This window comes from Girardinichthys multiradiatus, chromosome 22 (assembly GCF_021462225.1).
Source record: "Girardinichthys multiradiatus isolate DD_20200921_A chromosome 22, DD_fGirMul_XY1, whole genome shotgun sequence".
Classification (NCBI taxonomy): Eukaryota; Metazoa; Chordata; class Actinopteri; order Cyprinodontiformes; family Goodeidae; genus Girardinichthys; species Girardinichthys multiradiatus.
The window spans coordinates 20,045,406-20,068,249 of record NC_061814.1 but is presented as its reverse complement, the minus strand read 5'-3'; the positions used below and the strand labels follow the sequence as shown (position 1 = coordinate 20,068,249).

The 22,844-nt window shown below is 39.5% G+C and overlaps 1 protein-coding gene across 3 annotated transcripts in view; it reads left to right on the top strand.

Annotated features, from left to right (window-relative positions):
• Positions 1 to 2,431: 2,431 nt before the first annotated feature.
• The window catches only part of LOC124858871 (C-terminal-binding protein 2-like), an 87,503-nt gene continuing 67,090 nt past the window's right edge, over positions 2,432 to 22,844 (top strand). For 2 of the 3 annotated variants that reach the window (XM_047351167.1, XM_047351165.1), the window contains exon 1: positions 2,432 to 2,652. The gene's annotated coding sequence lies outside the window, so the exon portion shown is untranslated. The remainder of the gene's footprint in view (positions 2,653 to 22,844) is intronic. The other variant, XM_047351170.1, reaches the window with a different exon arrangement.

Here is a 22,844-nt window from a genome sequence, read left to right as displayed (position 1 = left end):
CAGTAGTATTTGAAATACTTAAACCAGCCTGTCTTATACCAATAGTGGCAGTTTTTGATATGGACCATTAGGACAGTTGCCCAGGGTGGTATCAGAAAGGGGAGTGTATGGGCACCAGATAAGGAAATATAGCTTATCTGTCAGTTATACACTTAACATGTTTTCTATTGCTTTTATGCATGTGCACTGCAGTAGACCTCCCCTGCTTGCTGCTGAGAATAGGGAGAATAAGTTATGTGCTTTCTGCAGGACTGCACTTTTTTGCATTCTCCCAGAATTAGCTTGCATTTGATTGGTTTGCGGGCTGTAGAAGGAGGAGTTTTGCAAGAACCACCACTGGACACCAACATCCACACAAACTTCAAAGTCACCTAAATCCTCTTTCTCATCCATTCTGATGATCGGTTTCAACTTCAGCAAGTCTTCATGTACAGGTCCTTCTCAAAATATTAGCATATTGTGATAAAGTTAATTATTTTCCATAATGTCATGATGAAAATTTAACATTCATATATTTTAGATTCATTGTACACTAACTGAAATATTTCAGGTCTTTTATTGTCTTAATACGGATGATTTTGGCATACAGCTCATGAAAACCCAAAATTCCTATCTCACAAAATTAGCATATCATTAAAAGGGTCTCTAAACGAGCTATGAACCTAATCATCTGAATCAACGAGTTAACTCTAAACACCTGCAAAAGATTCCTGAGGCCTTTAAAACTCCCAGCCTGGTTCATCACTCAAAACCCCAATCATGGGTAAGACTGCCGACCTGACTGCTGTCCAGAAGGCCACTATTGACACCCTCAAGCAAGAGGGTAAGACACAGAAAGAAATTTCTGAACGAATAGGCTGTTCCCAGAGTGCTGTATCAAGGCACCTCAGTGGGAAGTCTGTGGGAAGGAAAAAGTGTGGCAGAAATGTGGGTCAATGCAGCTAGCTATCAGGAAATTTTGGAGCACTTCATGCTTCCATCTGCTGAAAAGCTTTATGGAGATGATGATTTCATTTTTTAGCACGACCTGGCACCTGCTCACAGTGCCAAAACCACTGGTAAATGGTTTACTGACCATGGTATCACTGTGCTCAATTGGCCTGCCAACTCTCCTGACCTGAACCCCATAGAGAATCTGTGGGATATTGTGAAGAGAACGTTGAGAGACTCAAGACCCAACACTCTGGATGAGCTAAAGGCCGCTATCGAAGCATCCTGGGCCTCCATAAGACCTCAGCAGTGCCACAGGCTGATTGCCTCCATGCCACGCCGCATTGAAGCAGTCATTTCTGCAAAAAGATTCCCGACCAAGTATTGAGTGCATAACTGTACATGATTATTTGAAAGTTGACGTTTTTTGTATTAAAAACACTTTTCTTTTATTGGTTGGATGAAATATGCTAATTTTGTGAGATAGGAATTTTGGGTTTTTATGAGCTGTATGCCAAAATCATCTGTATTAAGACAATAAAAGATCTGAAATATTTCAGTTAGTGTGCAATGAATCTAAAATATATGAATGTTAAATTTTCATCATGACATTATGGAAAATAATGAACTTTATCACAATATGCTAATATTTTGAGAAGGACCTGTATATGCCCAGTGTCAGTTCTCACAAGTCACTACACCAAATTATGTTGTATTTTAGTAATTCAGGGGGAAGTCATCGTGACACTAAACCAACTCTAACCTATTAAAATGAGAAAAGTAGAATTTGGGGTTTGATAAAAAGCAGTGCATTCTCAGCAGGGAACTCCCCATTGACTGCAAATGAATCAAAGCAATAAGAAACTTGTTCAGGGCACAGATGATACTCCACTATTGAATGTTGGCCTGGGCAAATATAGCAATATCACAGACCGCCACTGTCTATGCCTAATGATGTTGTGTTAACAAGCAGTTGAAGAGTTGTAGTCAATTCCGTTTCTTTTTTTTTTTTTACTTTTCTGTTTAATCAAACTTACCGAGATGCACCTGAATGTAACATTTAATGACTGTTACATTCATTTATGAGAATCTACCAAAACATATCTAGGTGAGTACAGATTCTGTGTATTAGTTAAGACAATTAATTCTAATATTTCCAATGAATAAAGAATAATTTGATTGCATCTGATTGACCAATTAAAGGAGTAAATGCGAGCTCTTAAAATAAGCTAATATCACAATGACAAATCGGTTTTTCTAGAAATTTCCCACTGTCCGATCTCCATCAAATGGAAGAACACTCTTATCTGTGCTGTGGGTGTGTGTGTGTGTGTGTGTGAGAGGGAGAAGTGAGCAAAGGCTCCGCCTCACTCCAAGAGCGAGAGGGAAAAAAAGGGAAAAGCAAACTGATACACACCTCTCAATTCTGGCAGCAGGAAAAGAATAGGAGTGTTTATGAAGCTTATAAGTAAACAGCAGGATAACCAGGCGCACCGAGAGCTGCTTGCCTTGGTTAAAAAAAAAACCTCGACAGCGCGCACCGTTTCGCAGCGCAGGAGATTGTCCCGTTGCGTACAGGATTTAAGTTTTTTCATGCCATCTAAAGGTGGATCATTATCTTAATCCGAGATAACAAGCGAATTTGTAATGCGTAGCCTACGATGCTATTTTTGGGAAGCCCTAAAAGCCGACGTTTGAACTCTCGGTGAACATCCAGTCGAGGTAGGATTCCGGATTATTGTAGAGAAAGAAAGAAAAAGGTGGTGTGAAACATTTCCGTGTCTACTCCAGCGGGGTGTTTAGTTGAGAAAGCCGTGTCCTCGCATCGCTGTCCATGTGTCCCTGCGCCATCAGCAAAGGAGGGACGAGGGAGGGTGGGAGTAGACATTAGCCGATACAAGCACTTCATAGTGAGGTGGAAACAGGCTTTATTTGGACCAAAATGAGTGGATTAATTGAGAGCATATTAAAAATTCAATTAGGATATAATTTAATCAATTCTTTAAAATGTAGACACAATTAAAGGCACGTTGATTTGGTATGGATTTCTGCTATTAAAGTTTAAAAGTTTTTGTGTATTTTGAAATCCACTTTGGACTTCCTTTCTTTTGACAGGCAGAGTGGATACTACATCTCAAAGGGCCACTCTAACTCATTTCGTCTTTTTTTTTTTTTTTTTTTACTGCAGTTGGAGTCTGTAGTGGAAGAAAGCTTTAAGTGAAGGAGGAAGGGGGGCGGCTCCATTGTCTGACCAGTGAAGGGGTGGGGATAGAGGCTGCATGCAGATGTGCTGCTGGCAACGGACATCTGCTCTACCCCCCTGGGCATTCACAACAGGCAGGGGAACTTTAGTGTGCAGAGAAAAGGCCCTTTGTGCTAATGATGTGCAGGCCTTGGCCTGCAGTGCCTTCCAGATTGCAGTGTTTGCATTTCAAATGTTACATTATTAAGACATTTTATCATCTCAAGAGGTTTGCCTTGAATTGTAGATTGGGGATTATGTGTCAGTAAAACAAAAAGAAAGATGCAACAAATATCGTTTGTTTCACCCAACCTGCAGCACCATATTCTCCTTCATCCAGCGCCCACACCTCAGCTTGAGGGGTGGTTGAACTTTCCATTTTGTCTTTGTGGTCCACATGTATTCAAATATGAAAGCTGGCTTCTAAACGGAACAATACACCTAGAGCGGTGTGCAGCTTCTTGGCCTTTTTGTTTATGGCTTAATAGATTAATAAAATGCAGAGTCAGTTCTGTAGTATTTATGATGACTTTTGCTTTGTGGGAGATATCACAGTAGCATGTGTATAAGTGCTCGTGTTTGTATTGGAAACCAGGAGCCTCGTTTGCCTCAACAGATATTCCCTGGTGACTGGTGGAGTCAGTGTACTGTGATTATGAACATGATTTGTGCTTGTAGGGATGAGTGTTGTACATGGCTGATCTGCTGCTCGGCATGCTTGTTTAGCCACGTATCTTTGCTGTATAACACCAAGCGAGATGGCTGAGAGGCGAGCCGGACAGTTGCTGAACCAAAGCAGGAAGAAGTTGATAGATTTCACTCAGGATTACTCTTGAATTACTGCCATGTAGATAGAAAAGAACTCCCAGCTTAACAACAAGGAGAAAAAACTTTTAGTTGTGAATTTGCTGCCTGTTTTGAATTCATAGAAGCAATTACAGTGGGTTAATCATATTCTAGAAGCCCAATAGTCCATTTAACACAGTAATTTGGACGGTGCTGAGATGTAGCTCCTGTGAGCTCTTTTGAGAATTCCCATAATAGTAGAGGCTTCTAAAAGTTCCCGTAGGTTGATTTGAGAGAATGTTACTGTCATGTGATGTGACTGTGCTATGCATTGTGGAACTGAGGCAATGGGTGTGAAATTACACTGCAAGGCAAAAAATATGTCTAATGGGAATTAAGATAAGTCTTTTGACTTTGTGTGTTTGCTGGGTAGCAAATGTTTTTTGGGGTTTTGTTAGTCCATTGTTGTCCATTGATAGTTTAGTTACTGTAACAATAACTAAGCAAACTGTTGCTTTAAAAAAAAAAAATCTCTACAATTCTCACTGTGATTAACCTTTCTAGCGATACACCTATCAGGTATTTACTGGCCAATACCGATTTCCAGCTCCAGGCCTTGCGTACTGATTACAATTTGTATTTCTAAACATGATTATCAAGGTTCCTAAATATATGACATGTCAAAATTCCATACTTTTCCACATTTCAAGTTTTTAGTGCTATTTAGATCTTTTTTAAAATAGTTAAAATCTTAAGTTCCTCATTAATTTATGGCAGATTTATGAATGGATGAACACAGCATTTCCACCTATCACATGGATTAGTAAATCATAAATAGCTTTTCATGCTTAATCTCCTTTTTCCATTCTTTTCCAGTCCTGGAAAATAAGTAAGCCAAATTCCATACTTGTCCATGCTCTTCCAGGTGTAGGATTTCTGCATAACACATAAAAAAGAACAAACGTGCTTCAGATTTTGTGCTAGGAATAATATTCTTAAGCTGAGCAGCAAATACAACTTATGCATCAAAGTGTGTCACAAAGCATTATCTGATTTTATTAAAGTTAAAACAGTGCACCCCCAAACTCTGTGGGGGTGCACAATATGCCGCAAATTTATTGTTATTGCAATACCACTCTGCTTTACAGCTTTGATGCTTGAAAAATACAAAAAAATGTTTCTATGATGTGGTATACTCGCAGACTGATGGCTCTGTGCCTTAGAGGAGTTACATAGCAGAGCCATACTTCCTCAAACCTTTGAGCAGCTGCTAATAGTTTTGCCTCAGAGAACATACTCTAAAAAATGTCCTCTGTGTTCGATGTAATTGGCATCCTATTTTTGTGCACCTGTTCTTGGTTTGTTGTAACTTGCCCTGTTGTGCCTTCGATGCATCCAAGTATCTGTGTTTGTGGTTGTCAAGGACAGTTTTGAGAGTAAATGTGTGCTACCGCAGAAAGCAGCAGCAGGTGTCTGATTCTCCTCACAGATAAGAGCTGTTTGCCCTTCGCTCTTTGAAGAAAACAGGTCGACCAGATTCTCAGTGTGTGCTTGTGTGTGTGGGCGCGCTCGCTCTTGTGTGCCGCAGCTGATATGATATATATTGTGGCAAGAAATGAGTAACTCCTCGGTTGTTTGCTCTTAAGTGCAGCCAAGTCATTTTTTTATACTCTGGAGGCTGTTTCTAGCTGTGTAGCTTTGTTTTACCACATCACAATCATATACAAGTCTATTTGGAAGTGTTGCCCATTCTGAATTATGCATTTAACTTACAGATGAGCTGCTGTAGTAGCAGGAAAACAAGCAACTCATATCCCTCCACTGTTTTTGAAAGGTTTTTAATTGAGGCAATCAAACATAAGAGTGCTGAGTTTTATCCACTCTTATAAGTTACACACAGCGCCTTATACAGTTTGTGGTATGGAATATGTAAAAATAACATGAATTCATCCTTCGTTGTCATAACATAAGCTCAGTTTCAAAAATGTTGAAAATTTTAAAATTTTATTTTCATACATTTTAACATAAAAGTCCCACCTAAAGTTTTGATTTGATTTGCCTAACTTGCCTTCTCAAGCAATATGAAATGAAAAAATCACTGAAACATTTCTCTTAGATTTATTTTTTATGTTGATCAGAGTATCTTTGAATTGTTATATAGCAATCCTTGAGTTTGTATGTTCCTGTAGCGTAGGAGAGAAGCACATTACTCTTAGATACACTGTAAAACGGGAAAGACATGCAAACATATCATTCAAGTAAGGCAGATGTGTGTTGATTAGGAAATGGGTACATGAAAATTATCACTAACCTTAACCTTATATCCTCATATCCATACAGCAATACTTAAAAAGTTTAAAACATTAAAAAAGGTTAAAACCCAAATTTATTTTGCTAAAACATAGTGAGAAGGATGGTGAGAGCCTATTCTTACAGAACTGCAGCAAAGAGCTGAGTCTTGGGGTCATAATAACAGACTTCATTACAACCATGGGATACTGTTTACATTCCAGCAGGCTTTTAAGAGGCATGCAAGGAACACGCCATCGCAAATGTAGACGTGCAGTTTGTTAATTACTAAAGGGATTTTAATTGGACTCCTTGGCTTTAGTCAGATGAGACTAAAATTTAGCCTTTTTCTGCAACAAACATTCGAGATCGGTTTAGTATGAAATAAAGGAGGATGACCATGCAGAAAAGCATTTCATACCCACTGTAAAATATGGTGGAGGACCTGTGATGATGTGGGCCTGTTTCTCTTGCAAAGCCAGCCGCAGCTTTGTCAGGGTAACTTTCATACAGGACTCTTTGAAACACCTGGACATTTTAAAATCCTCAACCAAAAAACTGAAACCAGATCATAAGTGGGTCTTTCAGTAGGCTAACGACTGGAAGCATACGGTCAGATGAACAGCAAAATTGTTCCCCAGAGCTGTACCCTTTCAAAAACATCACTTCAACTTTAGAAATGATATATGAACACTTAGTGCATCGCAGTGAAGCATGCACTGACAAAAGGGGTTTGTGCAAAGTATTAACAGCAGGGGTGCCAATAATGGTGGCAATAGCAATATTGTTTAAAAAAAAATAAATATATATATATATATATATATATATATATACCAACTGTGCCACCGTGCAGCCCTTATATATATATATATATACACATTTTCAGTTAGTGTTTTGTAAATCTAATATGTTGAAATGAACACGATGCATGGTTGCTTTTGTTAAATTTTCATTTATATAACCTAAGACATTTTTACAAGATAAAAGTATTTGAATACATAATGAATTTAAAATATTCTCTCTATCTATTTGAATCCAGATTTTGACCCATAGAGAGAGATGTGTACAAAGTGAAGAGAACACAGCTTGTTCACTCTACATTATGGGTGCATAAATGAGAATTTCTTTTAAATTATACACTCATTATATGATTGTAGAAAGGCTTGTGGCATCAGTGGAGCAACAGCATAGTGTTGTCTGTAGTTATGATCAAGGGAGTTTGCTCCCTCTATCTAACGTGAAGCGTCACACTGTGTGTTGATTGTTCTGTTATCCTAATGATTGTGTATTTCCATCCAAATAAGTCCTAATCACTCTCATCTGCAGGCAAGGCAGATGTTGGGAGCTCGTGAAAGCTAACTGATTGGCCACAGTTTGGTGATCAAGTATATGCAGATTGTTACTGTTTTTAATTTTTTTGTATCAAATAACCAAACAAATGTCAATATCAGACAAAGACAACCAGAGCAGATACAAAAAATATTTTTATAAATAAGGGTAATGCCAGACTTGTAGAATAAAAAAAAATATTTATACAGGACCTGTTGGACAACTTGAAGTAGGATAAAAAAATACCAAAAAGAAACAAATTAAAAACAAAATCATTGACATTTATCACCGAAATTACTCCAAGAGCAGATTTATGACTCATCCAGGAGGTCACAAAAGAACCCAGAATATCTAAAGTACTACAGGACTCTCTTACCTCAGTTTAAGTCAGTGTTCAAGATTCAACTATAAGAAAGAGACTCTGTAAAAACTGCATCCATGAAGTTCAAGGTCAAACGACTGCTGCCGAAAAAGAACACAACGGCCTGTTTCACATTTACCTAAAACATCTTGATGATACCCAATAAATTTGGGAAGCTAGTCTATGGACCGACAAAATAAAAGTTGTACTTTTGGGGGTTGCATCTAGTTACATCAAGCATAAAAAAACAGATACAGAACCATGTCTATGGTATAGTCAAACATGGTAGTGGTAGTGTGATGGTCTGGGGCGGCTTTGCTGCTTCAGGACCTGGAAAGGCCTTAGTCATGGACCATGAACCAGCAAATCCTGAACAAGAATGTCTGCCCATCAGATTCTGACCTAAAACTTAAGTGTACATTGATTATGCAGCAGGACAATGATCAAAAGAACACCAGCAACTCAATTTCTGAATGGCTCAAATGAAACAAAACTACATTTCTGAGATGGCCTAGTTAACGTCCAGATGTAAAATGTTATTCTGATGCTGTTGCATGACCCTCTAATTTGGCTGGATTAAAAGAATTCTGCAAAGAAGAGTGGGCCAAAATACCTTCAAACCGATATATGTTTGCCTCCTTCTCTTTACTTCCGATAATCAGACCTATCTTTTACCTTTAACTTAAACCACTAGAAATATCTAAAGGACAAGAGTGATGAATGTTTTCCATCTATGTGTAGTAGCACACATGTGCCTGTGTTTGTGGCTGCCACTATTGCAGAAACCCACACCATCTCCACACAACAGGCTGTTATAACTGCTCGCTCCACTCGCTGGAGCAGAGGCAAAGCATTGTTATGAAACTGACTCTGCTGCTGCTGTTGGTACACGGTTTGTTAATGCTGACAGCTAATAATGTCCTCCTGGCTGACTGTGCTTTTCTGTAGCCAAAGAGAGGAGACAGAAACAAATTAAGAGAAGCAGGCAGGGAAGGAGTGAAAAAGACTGTAACAGTGGAATTGCTATTATGTCACTTTCATAGACCTGGTGATGGTTTCTCAAGATGAATGCACTCATGTATGCACATGGCTATAAGTGAAGATGTTTGTGTTGGTTTTTATTTCCTTTTTATACTTGCCTTCTTCCACTCACGCTCTCTACCAACAGGAGAGATGTAGCATGAATTGAGGAAAGGTTCATTTGTGTCTCAGCAGACTCTCTGTTCCAGTCTAGCTGACATAGACTTGTGTCAGGAGAATCCATCCTGCTGATGTTAGGGAAGCTGCAAGCTGAAAGAGACGTCTAAAATGCTGAAGTTGGCCCAGGCCAGTGAAGAGACTGCTGTTTGTTTGCCTTTCTGCTGAGCTCCAATATCATTGGGAAAACTTTTTTGCTCAATTTCGCTGACGGAGATAAAGGTGGGGGAGAAAAAGAGATAGAGATAGGGGATTTGGGAGTCACTCATGGGCACACAAAGCTTTAGCCATTGCTGTTCTGTTACATTGACATTTGGACATGGTGGGGGTGGAAAAGAGTTAAAAGCATGTTTTTTTAGTGGTCTCCTATCACAAAACTGTTTTGCCACTGGTTACAACCTTCCAAGCACATGAATATGCATAATAAGTCTGCTTTTCTTCTCTGCCCTCTGAGCTGTGTTCCCTTTTTCTGTCCAGAGACCTGTCGTGTTGTTTTTGATTGGCCCTGACATTTGAAAAGGTCGTTGAATAAAAAAAGAGTTGTTTATGACAACTGAAGAACTCTGCTTGCAGCACAGTAAAATTGGCATTTTGAAAGGAGCACAGCTACTGCATATTTAAAAGCTAATGGCTCTGTGAATGAGCTGGCTAACAGGATGTTTCAGTCCGGTGTGGTGGAGTATGCACACTTTTAGTATGAATGCACACTTTCTGTGTGCTGAATGCAAAGGAAGATGTATAAGCTTATTTTAACTTGTTATGAGAAGTAAAAAAATGTTTCCTATACTTTGCCAGGGAATAGATTATCTCAAAAACATTGCATAGACCCTTGGAAAATGTACTACATTCTTGAAAATCCTCTACAGATTCTCTATAAGATCCAAGTTGGAACATTGGCTGGGTCACTCCAAAACATTGATATTACATCCAATCAGAAGAAACATGTTGATAAAAATTAAAGATTATTTTAAATTAAAATCTGGGATGAGTATGAAAACTTTCAGTTTAACTGTATGTTGCCTTATTAAGAAAAACACTTTTGGTATGGGTCCAAGCAAAAAAAACAAAAAACATACAGTACAGACCAAATGTTTGGACACACCTTCTCATTCAAGAGTTTTCTTTGTTTTCATGACTATGAATAGTGTAGCTTCACACTGAAGGCATCAAAACTATGAATTAACACATGTGGAATTATATATTGAACAAAAAAGTGTGAAACAACTGAAAATATGTCTTATATTCTAGGTTCTTCAAAGTAGCCACCTTTTGCTTTGATTACTGCTCTGCACACTCTTGGCATTCTGTTGATGAGCTTCAAGAGGTAGTCACCTGAAATGGTTTTCCAACAGTCGTGAAGGAGTTCCCAGAGATGCTTAGCACTTGTTGGCCCTTTTGCCTTCACTCTGCGGTCCAGCTCACCCCGAACCATCTCGATTGGGTTCAGGTCCGGTGACTGGAGGCCAGGTCATCTGGCGCAGCACCCCATCACTCTCCTTCTTGGTCAAATAGCCCTTACACAGCCTGGAGGTGTGTTTGGGGTCATTGTCCTGTTGAAAAATAAATTATGGTCCAACTAAACGCAAACCGGATGGAATAGCATGCCGCTGCAAGATGCTGTGGTAGCCATGCTGGTTCAGTATGCCTTCAATTTTGAATAAATCCCCAACAGTGTCACCAGCAAAGCAACCCCACACCATCACACCTCCTCCTCCATGCTTCACAGTGGGAACCAGGCATGGAGAGTCCATCCGTTCACCTCTTCTGCGCTGCACAAAGACACGGTGGTTGGAACCAAAGATCTCAAACTTGGACTCATCAGACCAAAGCACAGATATCCACTGGTCTAATGTCCATTCCTTGTGTTCTTTAGCCCAAACAAGTCTCTTCTGTTTGTTGTCTGTCCTCAGCAGTGGTTTCCTAGCAGCTATTTTACCATGAATGCCTTCACACAGTCTCCTCTTAACAGTTGTTCTAGAGATGTGTCTGCTGCTAGAACTCTGTGTGGCATTGACCTGTTCTCTAATCTGAGCTGCTGTTAACCTTCTGAGGCTGGTGACTCGGATGAACCTATCGTCCGCAGCAGAGGTGACTCTTGGTCTTCCTTTCCTGGTGGGGGGGTCCTCATGTGAGCTAGTTTCTTTGTGCGCTTGATGGTTTTTGCGACTGCACTTGGGGACCCTTTCAAAGTTTTCCCAATTGTTCGGACTGACTGACCTTAATTTCTTAAAGTAATGATGGCCACTCATTTTTCTTTACTTAGCTGCTTTTTTCTTGCCATAAAACAAATTCTAACAGTCTACTCAGTAGGACTATCAGCTGTGTACTGTATCCACCTCCTGCACAACACAACTGATGCTCCCAACCCCATTTATAAGGCTTGAAATCCCACTTATTAAACCTGACAGGGCACACCTGTGAAGTTAAAACCATTTCAGGTGACTACCTCTTGAAGCTCATCAACAGAATGCCAAGAGTGTGCGGAGCAGTAATCAAAGCAAAAGGTGGCTACTTTGAAGAACCTAGAATATAAGACATATTTTCAGTTGTTTCACACTTTTTTGTTCAGTATATAATTCCACATGTGTTAATTCATAGTTTTGATGCCTTCAGTGTGAAGCTACAATATTCATAGTCATTAAAATAAAGAAAACTCTTTGAATGAGAAAGTGTGTCCAAACCTTTGGTCTGTACTGTATTTGTGACACATTAAGTTCACAGAGTAGAGCAGCTTTGACAGTGTTTCCCATCTTGCCATGTATACTGGTATATTGAAAAATGTTCTTAACCTGGGTCTAAATGTAGCAAAAATGAAAGGGGTGTTGTTGAACATCAAGTCTTGTCACGTGTACTGGAGTCAGTGGTGTGGGATTTAGTATTGGGCTGCATCACAACCAGGTATGTTACCTTTGCTATGACAACCCCCTCACTTTTTTTCTTTCATATTTAAAATCAACAAACTGCCTGAGAATGAAATTTCAGTGCTTTATGAGTGCCTCCAAGTGTTCTGATTATAATTCACAGAATTAATCAGAAAGTTAGTTATGCCATGAGTTTCACTCGGTTTCAAGTATTCAACGTGCCACAGTCAGTGAAGCAACTGGATAGCATAGAGTGAGATTAGGTAATGTTATTACTGGGTTATATTTGAGTTGTATTTTTATTGACTCTGTAGCAGTGGAGTGCTAGCGTGGTATACATGTAATGTGAGAGCTGCCTCAGACATGTGGGAAAATATTCTCTGTGTGTCCAAAAATATCCTCGCTTCTATATCTGGTGATCAAATTGTGTATGCTACACAGTAGTTATAGCTGCTTTTTGCTGTGACATTGTCTCATTTTGTTGCCTTTTCAAATGTAATCATCATCAAACAGTGCATGAGTGCCTTGATTAATCAAATAAGTTTTAGTTTATTTAATCAGACGTATGGGCCAACTCCCCTGCTGTTGCTGCCATTCCAAGCATTGGCGTGAAAAGGTAAATGAAGATGCATCAGACTAGACAGAACGTCTACATTGTGTAGCATGTGGTTATGTGACACAGGTTATTGTAACAAAATTTGAATAGCGTAGCACATTTAGATTGTACTGCAGTGGAGTACAAGTACTATAAATGTGGCATCCTTCAGTTGTGACCATTGTTTTTTGCATAATTGATACATCCAAAAATCTTTTGCAGTTAGACCTAGCTAGAGGTCCAGTTAGAAATGCTCCGGTATCAGATGCATAAAAAACAGTGCTGGAATCTTATTCATTTAAAGGTGTATATCTTCATATACAAAATAAGCATTATAGCATTATTTCATCAGACCAACATGGTTCCAGTGAACGTTGCAGTGGTAGTTTACTTTTGTGATGGTAGGATAAAACAGTTTTGTTTTTTCTGGCATGAAAACATTTTATAAGACTAGGGCATATTAAACCTTTTCAAACTATGTATATTTACTAAACCATCTGAAGTTGTATATTGTTGAAAAAGATTTCTAGGTTATAAACTCCTTAGATAGAAAAACTTTTAACCGATTTGAATAAATTAATAACTGAATCTGACTGCACTGTTCGATAGTTAGGATTAATTGGAATGCATGTACCTGACTTGAAGTCTGTATGATTGCATTGAACTGACTTTGTGAAGTGCTTTGAGATGACATGTGTTGTGAATTGCTGCTATATAAAAAAAACTGAATTGAATTAAACCTCTGCATGATGAAAGGACACATTTGGTCATTGTTGGGACAGTCTTGCCTTAGCTGTTTACAGTAAACAAGACTTAAGTTCAGAAGACTTTATGAGATTTGTTTGTGGTTTGCTTTATTACCTACATCAGGGCTTTGGTTCTATGAATATAGTTCATATAGTTTATGTCAGAAGCAACATGTTGGACAAAATGCAAATTCCATTCAGATTCAGTTTTCTTTCCTTTTTTTTCTTTTTGAAATTTTTGAAATAGAGTTTTGCTATTTATAAAGTTTTATCCTGGAAGTCCAAACATATTGACATGCTAATGTTAACAAACTTGAAGCTCTAAAAAAGAGGTAGTGTCATTATTGGGAGACTGAATCTCTTAAACTTTTAAACACGGAACTATACATAAATAATGTTTAAGTACTTCATTTGGTGCCATAAGTGTGATTATGTTGATATGAACCATTGGCTTGTTAATGATGCAGGCTCATTCTTCCAGACCAGCTGAAAACAACTCGCATACCGCACTTTCATGCATCTAACAGCATTTTTGCTTACATAATTACTGGCAGAAGTCCAAAAACAGGAGAATCTGGCAAACGTCCATGGAATAACTTGAAACCTAAACCACAGCATTAAAAAGTAAGTTGCTGCACTACTTTTTGAAATGAATGAGCAGTGGACATCACTGCAGCCCTAACTGCATCGCCCTATCAGTACAATACAAGCAGATGCTTACAAAATGTCACAAATATGAGTTACCTGCCTGGAGCTGTTTTGGGAACCGGACTGGGAACCCTGTGCTTCTGGTCTCCATTGCTCATCTGTTTTTAAAATTTTCTTAATATCTATTCCTTTCTTGCAGAAATGGGAGTGTTGACAGAGTAAGTGTGTGTGCTTTGTGATTGAGTTTTATCGCCTAAGCTATTTCCTTTATGAATATTACCAGTGTTTGGTGAGCCTGAGGCTAACTCTTTGATTTTCTGCTGCTTAGAAGCTCTGTAGGATGTTTTTTTTTTTTCTTCATCAGCTTGTTCACATAAAGTTGTGTTTGATTTTCACCTGCATGGAGATGCAAGATGGAAAATAAAACGTGATTTAGTGGGGGTTAATGTTTCAAAGAGTCCAGAGGACGCCACACCCTATCAGCTCCTCCTCAGTTCTCTGAGATCTGTCCCCTCGGGACAAAGGGAGAGGCTTTAAATAGGTATTGCCTGGGTCTCAAGACACATTTTAGCAAATACTGTTTCAAGGTAATGTGCTTTAAAGTTTCAGCAAGTTGTTATTTGTTATGCCATAGCTGAGACATAAGTCTGAGCTTATGGAAGACATTTACAAAGAACAAGTTACTATGAGAAACATCTTTTCAGTGAGTCAACATTGAGTCAGTGAGTACATTTGTGCCATTAGAAGATAGGCGAGCACATTCATAAAACCCTGTCAGGGATTTTTGGTTTATGCTGAAGGGCATATATAGCTATATGTTTTTTGTTTAATCAAAATTTTAGTTTTTAGTTTTATTAAATTGTCACTTGTACCATTTTGTTGTAATAGTTAAATCAAATAATTAGGTCACTATTAGGACTCTGTAGACCTTAATTACATGCTGAGGAGGTAATTAACCCATTTGATTCAGGTGTGCTGGGTGCAGTGATACATCTAAAAGTTGACAACAAACCCTCAGGGACTGGATTTTGATACCCCTGCTCTTCAGGATTGAGATTTAGTGACTGTGGAGGTCATATGAGAACATTAAACTCATTGTCATGTTCAAGAACCATAATTGAGCTGTGTCACAAGGTGCACTGTTCTGCTGGAAGTAGTGTGGTCATAAAGAGATGAACACGGTCAGCTACAATACTCAAGTAATGTGCCATTAAAAGATTTCTCTCTTATGATTACACCATCACCACTAACCTGGTCTGTTAATACAAGCTTGATGGACCCCTGCTTTTATGTTGTTTAAATCAAATTTGGACCCTAACATCTAAGTTTGAAGTTGAAATTGATAGGCCCAGTTTTTTCTATGCTTTTATTTAATTTTTGGTTTAGTGTTTTAAGAAGCACCTGGACCAGCCTTTCTGGTACGATAATCATTCCATGTTCAGAGCCACTTAAATCCAATTTTTCCCCATTCTGATGCCCAGATTGATCTTCACTATGTCTGGTTGCCTAAATGCAGTGAGCTTCAACCATTTGACGACCCGAATCACTATTTGTGTCAACAAGCAATTGAACAGGTGCACCCCTTTTTTCCAGGCTAGCGTGAAAAAGTATGGAATTAGTATTTTCCAGCTCTGGATAAGTATGGCAACAGAAAATAAGTATGAAGAAATATTTGGAATTTGAGTTTGGAGAAGTATGTAATTTCTATATATAGAAAATGTGTGGATTCTTATCTTACCAATTAACCTTTTTTTTTTTTTTTTCCCTGAATATAATTCATTTCTTTTAATCTATGTGTGTCCTTTTTTACGTTGAATATTTCCTCTGTTACACTTTTGTGTGCTAACTCAAATGTGAGGTGTATGCAGCCTCTTTTCAGCTCTCTCTCTATGTCTGCTGTCTGCTAATGATTAAATACAACTTGGTGTTGTCGAAAGCATCTCAGTGTATGAAACCTGTCAGGTCTATAAAGTCATAAAACATTATGCAAAAATACACAAGTCTACACAGAGGCAGAGTTGACATAGACGACAGAAGCAGGCTTGATGTGGTAAATGGGCTTATTATAGGCAAGCTATTAATTCAACAAGGAGGCTGAAAATACAGCACCACAACTCATCAGAGATGAAATGAAAAGAGACTAAATGCAGTCCATGAAAACAGATAAATGTCCGACAAAGAATGTTCTTTACTGTTAGTGGTCGTAGCTGAAATGATGAAAGACTGGTCCACCCTGGAGTCACGTTGCAGGCAGAAACCCCACCCTGGCCCCAGTTCCACACCAACATGTCTGTGTTTTTTGGTGTCCATCTTTAGATGTGCGTGTGTGTGTGTGTGTGTGTGTGGGCAGCAGCGTTCAGCGGTGTTCTCACAGCGCAGCTGAGACTGACAGATGGAATCATTTCACACACAGACAGAGAGGCAGGATACAGGAAACGGGGGTGTGTTTAATAGTCCTGGTGCTGCTGTGGTTGGTATTAATCTAGGTCAGCGGGGCTCGGCTCATGGCAAGTTGGCCTCTGGGGCAAGCTTGGCCTTTCCTTGACCCCATTTATTCTTCATTTAGTCTTATAGTCTACATGTAGCTTACTGGTATAAAGCGTCCAACGAGCCATTTTTGTGCAGCGTTGGACACATTTCACATTACTAAATTACTTTTCCCAGCCTCTACTCATACAGATGCACACTAAAGGTCAGAAATGTGGCTCCGAATGTTTTAAAATGAAGCATGATAGTATCTTTGCACAGTTTAATTACTGTTTAATATAGCTTTTATGTCAGCTTTTGTTTGTTTCATTGATGTGAATTGGACAAGAGTCCAAGAGATCTTGCCTGCTTAACTCAAACCAGAGTTCAGGAAAAAAATTTCTGAATGACTATTTTTTTTCCTCCTCTAAATTAAAAAAATTGAAAATGGAAACGCTTTCATTACGGCTTCATTTCCACGGTTAATTTAGAGTTTAATTGCTTTTACAGTTGTTGCATATGCATCAGGTACCTTGCAGTAAATTGGTGGAGAAGGAGGGATTGTCAGGTTCACTAATTAAAACTTGTTCTTGCTAACCTCAACACAAAAATGTATGAGTGTAACTAATTAGACTAAAACTATTGTAAGGGGATCAAAAATTCCCAATACTGACACGAAGAAAATGGAGAAAAGGTACTTGTTATTATCTTCTTTAATTGAGTTAGGAAAAGCGACTCTTCATTTATCTTAATTTTTCTGCAACTGGCTGAAGGAATGATTAACACATCGGCAAAATTTCAGCTGAAAGTTCTTACAGGCAATCTGTCTAATGCCACTTCATTCTAAAGCCTAGTGTCATGGCTGCTTTTCGGTGAACCATTTATGTACATTTCTGTAAGGTTTCTCATATTTCTAGATGCTTTTACTACTACATTTAGAAGACTTGTTAACAATAACCAGTATTAAATATTTTCAGATAAAGGAGCTAAAATGTTTAGCCTTCTGCTCTCAGGCAAAACCTATTTGGCCTCTTTTTTCCAAGGCATATAAATACATTCAGGAAATTTGACTTTTTCTTCAGTGAAACTACACAATAATACACCAAAACAAAGCTCATTAAAGTTAAGTGTTATCAGTATTTATTGATGTATTTCTAATGAAATAATTCACCTTAGAAGCTACAACTTCTATGCAACAACTGTTCATGCTTGGATGCCCGTTTGATTCTATTCTGTATTTGCTTTGTGATTTCAAGGTGTATGAAGATACACTGCCTCATGTATCTGATGTTCTAACATAACTATTGTAATCTATAACTAAACTCGGCTGCCACAGTTTTTTTGAACATCTAGAAAAATTCAGCATCTTCAGCATAGGATCTGAGAAACATCCTTCGCAAATGAACCACTGCTATAAAAGTAATAAAAGCCACACAATCTTAATATACTCCATGCTAGCACTTTGTCTGCACTGATGAAGACTCGCCTCGGCATGCGGAATACTTCTAGAGGCTTACACTTTTCGAATGAAGTGCATTATTTTTTGTTATTCTATGCTGCCTGAAAAATAAAATACACTTAACTTTTTAGGGGATCCTCACAAGGTGTTAATCTCTCTGTTCATTATGCAGTTTATATAAAAAGGACAAATAAATTCACTGGCAACCTGATTTTTATTCTTAGTTGCAATGAACAACATTCGCTTTTATTTCTAGCTCACATCTGCAGGGAGTTTGATATTCTGTGCTATTTTATAGTTTATTCTAAAAGAGAGGTTCATCCAAAGCTTATATTGTCTGGTTTGTACATTTAAGAACAGCATATGTGTGTTTGTGTTTTGTACCATGAATTGTCTGTTTCCTTAACTGAAGTGCAGGCCTGAGGTCCCGGTTTTATGTTGTCTCTAAAGAGGAAAATAGAATAGACAGATTTATTACCACAATAAAGGCACGTTGGACAAAGCCTTTCACCTGTCAGCTTAAGCAGTCGAGGTTTAGATATTGATACATGTGTGTGTCTATATTTGTATTTGTGCACATATTTTTGCATTACCTGCGTGCAAAACATATTTAATTTAATGTTTGTCTGTTATGCAGGCATCATTTCTAATGACGGTGGAGACATTATTACAGACTTTGTTTTAGTTTGTTGAATGTTAGGAGCTGAAGGAGTGGGGGATGGTTGGGTGAGTGGGCCAAAAGCTTGAGTGAATGTGGATATCATGCACAGTAATATCACCATTATGCTATTCCCGGGGACTTAAATTAATAGGCATTAATACAAAATTGTGCAATAGCCCAAGTCAGCAGTTAGTACTGCTGCAGTGTCGTTTTTATTTAGAGCTGACAGGAGCAGAAGATGGAGAGAATGTGAGAGGAGGGAAGGAGAAAGTGGATCTTATAAAGGCAATGTAAAGGAGAAATTGGAAATGAAAAGGACACTGTGTGCCCGAGGCTAACAGCACATGCAAAATAAGGTAAAAGGAGGAAGCCCAAATGGATGGTGAGGGTGACAGCAAGAAGAGGCATACAGTAATTGTTTGTGGCTGGTATATTTCGAAAGAGAGTAAGAAGAAGGTATAGATTGAGCATCTGAATGACAGCTTTACATTGACACCACTGTCAACCTTTTCGCTTCTCCTTTTCCTGCTGCCTTGCACCTTTAGGGTTATAAATCATAGATTTGTACTTGTAGTGCTTGCTGAACCATTGTTCCTCAAAATGTTGACTGAAGGTTATTTCTATCACACTTTATTCTTTAGTTAAAAGCATTAGATGTCAAGAAATGACATTGCTATTTTTCCTTGCCTCCGAAAAACTGTCATTTATGCTGAAAAGTCAGTTAAATATTCAAAACATATATGCCTGTATTTTAAGCAAAAGTTATATCGCTGGACCATGTCCAGACAAAGATGTCTAAGACATAAGGAGATACAAAATCATAGAATAGATGTTTTTATGCTAAACTGAAATCATCTTTCATTTCTTTCTGAAGGCTGTCAGATTTCCCTTCTGTGAATTGTTGACTATAAACTTGCAGCTTTTTTTGTGTGTAAATGTGCCTTATCTTAAAGTTCACAAAGATCATTGAAGAGCAATTGTCATTATTTTTGTAATGACCTGACCCACATACAGAAGAACACTCAGAAGGACAACTGAATTAGTGAAAGGTGTTTTATTTACAACAAGAAGCACTATTGACCACAGGCTTCATCTGAGACACATGGAACGTAGGATGTATACAAAGACTTGCCGGTAAACGAAGGTGAACCACAGAGGGGCTGATCACAGTCTCGATCACGTATGGGGCGAAAGCTTCCGAGACACGGACTTAAGTGGCAAGTCTTGTGCCGATAAGCATACTCTTTGTCCAGGCTGATACTCTGGTGCGGATCGGCGTTTCCGGTCAGCGAAACGCTTCTTCTGGTCAGCAGTTAGGTGAACGGCCTGAAAAGTTGAGTTCCAGATGGTTCTGCAGCGGCGGACATGTTGATGAACTGATGAAACTGTGATATCCTTCTCGTCAGCAGAAAACAGAGGTGGCTGATACCCAATAGATGCTTCAAAGGTAGAACGTCCAGTAGCTGAAGAGATGTGTGAGTTGAGTGCATAGTCAACCCAAGGTAGGTACGAGCACCAATCTGTGGGGTTTGTGGATGTGAGGAAGCGTAAAGTGGATTCCAGTTGTTGATTTAATTTCTGTTTGACTGTTGGACTGAGGATGATAACCAGAAGTCAGTGAAGCCTTAGCTCCTAAAGCTAAACAAAACTGCTTCCAAACCTGAGAGATGAACTGTGGACCTCGGTCGGACAGAATGTCTTGTGGAATCCCATGAAGACGAAATAATGCTTAGTGAGGAGTTTTGCTGTTTGTAGAGCTGACAGAAGTTTTCTGAGGAGAATGAGATGGCATGATTTAGAAAAATGATCAACGATCGTGAGAACAGTAGTCATACCTAACGAGAGAGGCAGTCCAGTAACGAAGTCTAAGGCAATATGAGACCATGGTCGATTAGGGATGCTGAGGGGTTAGAGAAGACCTGCAGGTGGCTGGTTACTGGACTTGTTTCTGGCACAGGCAGCACAGGCTTGAACAAAATCTCTAACATCCTCAAGATGGCCACCAAAACCTTCTCTGAACCAATGCTATGGTTCTACTCACTCCTGGATGAGCCGAAAACGTAGCTGTGTGAAGCCAATCAATAAGCTTAGTGCGTACATGAGACGGAACATAGATGTGGTTTGGTGGTCCTGTGCCAGGGTCAGGTTCCAGTTGTTGGGCCCTGTTAATAATGTCCTCTATCTCCCACCTGAGTGCCCCTACTGTCCAACTGGGCGGGAGCTGGTTCCTTCACCGAATCATCAGTGACAAACTGTCTGGAAAGGGAATCAGGCTTAGTGTTCTTGGGTCCGGGTCTGAAAGAAATACACAAATCAAAACGAAAAAAGAATAAAGACCACCGAGACTGGCGTGGATTGAGTCTTTTGGCTGATTGAACATCAGCCAAGTTCTTATGATCAGTCCAGACTTGAATGGGATGCTCGGCCCCCTTGAGCCAGTGGCGCCATTCCTCAAGGGCTAGTTTTATGGCCAGTAATTCTCTGTCGCCCACATCATAGTTTCTCTCGGTGTTGTTGAACCTGCGGGAAAAAAGGCACAAGGATGAAGTCTCCCATTCTCAGAGTTCTGAGACAAGACGGCCCCAACCCCGGTGTCTGAAGCATCAACTTCCATGATAAACTGTTTAGAAGGATCGGGATGAAGATGGGGGATTGAGAGAACCTCTTCTTTAAAAGCTTGAAAAGCTGCTTCAGCTTCAGACAACCAGGAGAATGTGACTTTGGAAGATGTTAATGCGGTAAGGGGTGCAAACTGTAATCCTTGATGAACTGTCTGTAAAAGTTTGCAAATCCGAGAAAACGCTGATGTGCTTTGCGGGATTCTGGCACACGCCATTCCAGGACAGCCTTGATTTTCTCTGGGTCAGAACGTACCTGTCCACCCTCGAGGATGTAACCCAAAAATGTGACGGAAGGCTTGTGAAACACACTTTTCGGCTTTCACAAACAGGCGGATCTAACGGGCCACTGCCCACTGTAAGGCCTTGCATGTCAATAAAGCAATGACATACGAAATCTTAACATCATCATGGGGAAAGGAACGTGGAGAACGGTTGAAAACTAGGGCACACTGAAGCAAAAATCCCCTACAGTTTCCAACCTCGCCAGAAAACCTTTCAGGGTTTGGTGAGGTGACGAATGAGGGAATGAGGAAGCTGTTGAGATGACGGTGGTGCTGCACCGCCATCTACATGTCCGGAAGATTGAGAAGTCAAGGTTTGCTGAAGCATGGAGGCAATTTGTTCTAACTGTTGATTTGTTTGGAGCTGCTGATCTGAAAGGAAACAAAGAGAGGAGTCATGAAGATGGATCTGGTTAGCGTGTTCAGATAAGGTTCTTCGGAGTGCTTCTGCTGGGTCTTGTTGGCCAGAGTGTTCTGTTATTATTTTCGTAAAGATCTGACCCACATACAGAAGAACACTCAGAAGGACAACTGAATCAGTGAAAGGTGTTTTATTTACAACAAGTGAGACTGGAACGTGAACGGGTGAATCGCCAACTGTATGGAAAGAGGGGGAAGAGAACTGGTGAAACCAAGAACTATTATATTGCGGAATTAACGAAAAGTAACAATAAACAGGAAAACGGCAGCAGTGTGTATGCATGTGTGTAGGAGGTAAAGGATGCCTGGTTGAAAGTCAATTTATGGATTCAGGGTCCAGGTTTACGAAGCGGAGTAATCCCGATGGTCTCTCTTGTGCTGTTGAGTGAGCTTTGGGGAGATCAGGAGTTAGTTCAATGTTCAATTACTTGCGTTGGAGGGTGGACAGGGTATGCTTATGCCTTGGTTCAGGAGACGGAGGAAAACAGGAAGCTGCCAGCTTGGTCCTTGGAAACAAAATCCACCAAACATAGGTAATCTTGATCGTCCAGAAACGTCTGGAACCGAAGTCAGTGTTCAGCGAAGGTAATCAAAAGATTCAGGTTTCTGCCTGCGAAGGAGACACAAAGTCAGCTTAGAGACAAGGAACGAAGCATAGCTTAGAAGTGGCTGAGCTTGTTACCACTGAAAGCAAGCACTCTGGCCTCGAAGTGCTGGCAGCCTCCTGCTTAAATACTCCTCCAAGCAATCAGCAGATCAGTCGCACCTGTCACCCAGCACACCTGAGAAACTCCAGCACCATCTGGAAACTGAAAGCAAAGTCAACAAACAAAACACAAACTCACACACACTGAACCCAGACCCCGACAGCAATGGCCAACAGCACAATGGTAATCTTTCTTTCTAGGAGCTCCCCTTTAAAGAAAGTTCTATTTCATAGATTTAAAGGGCA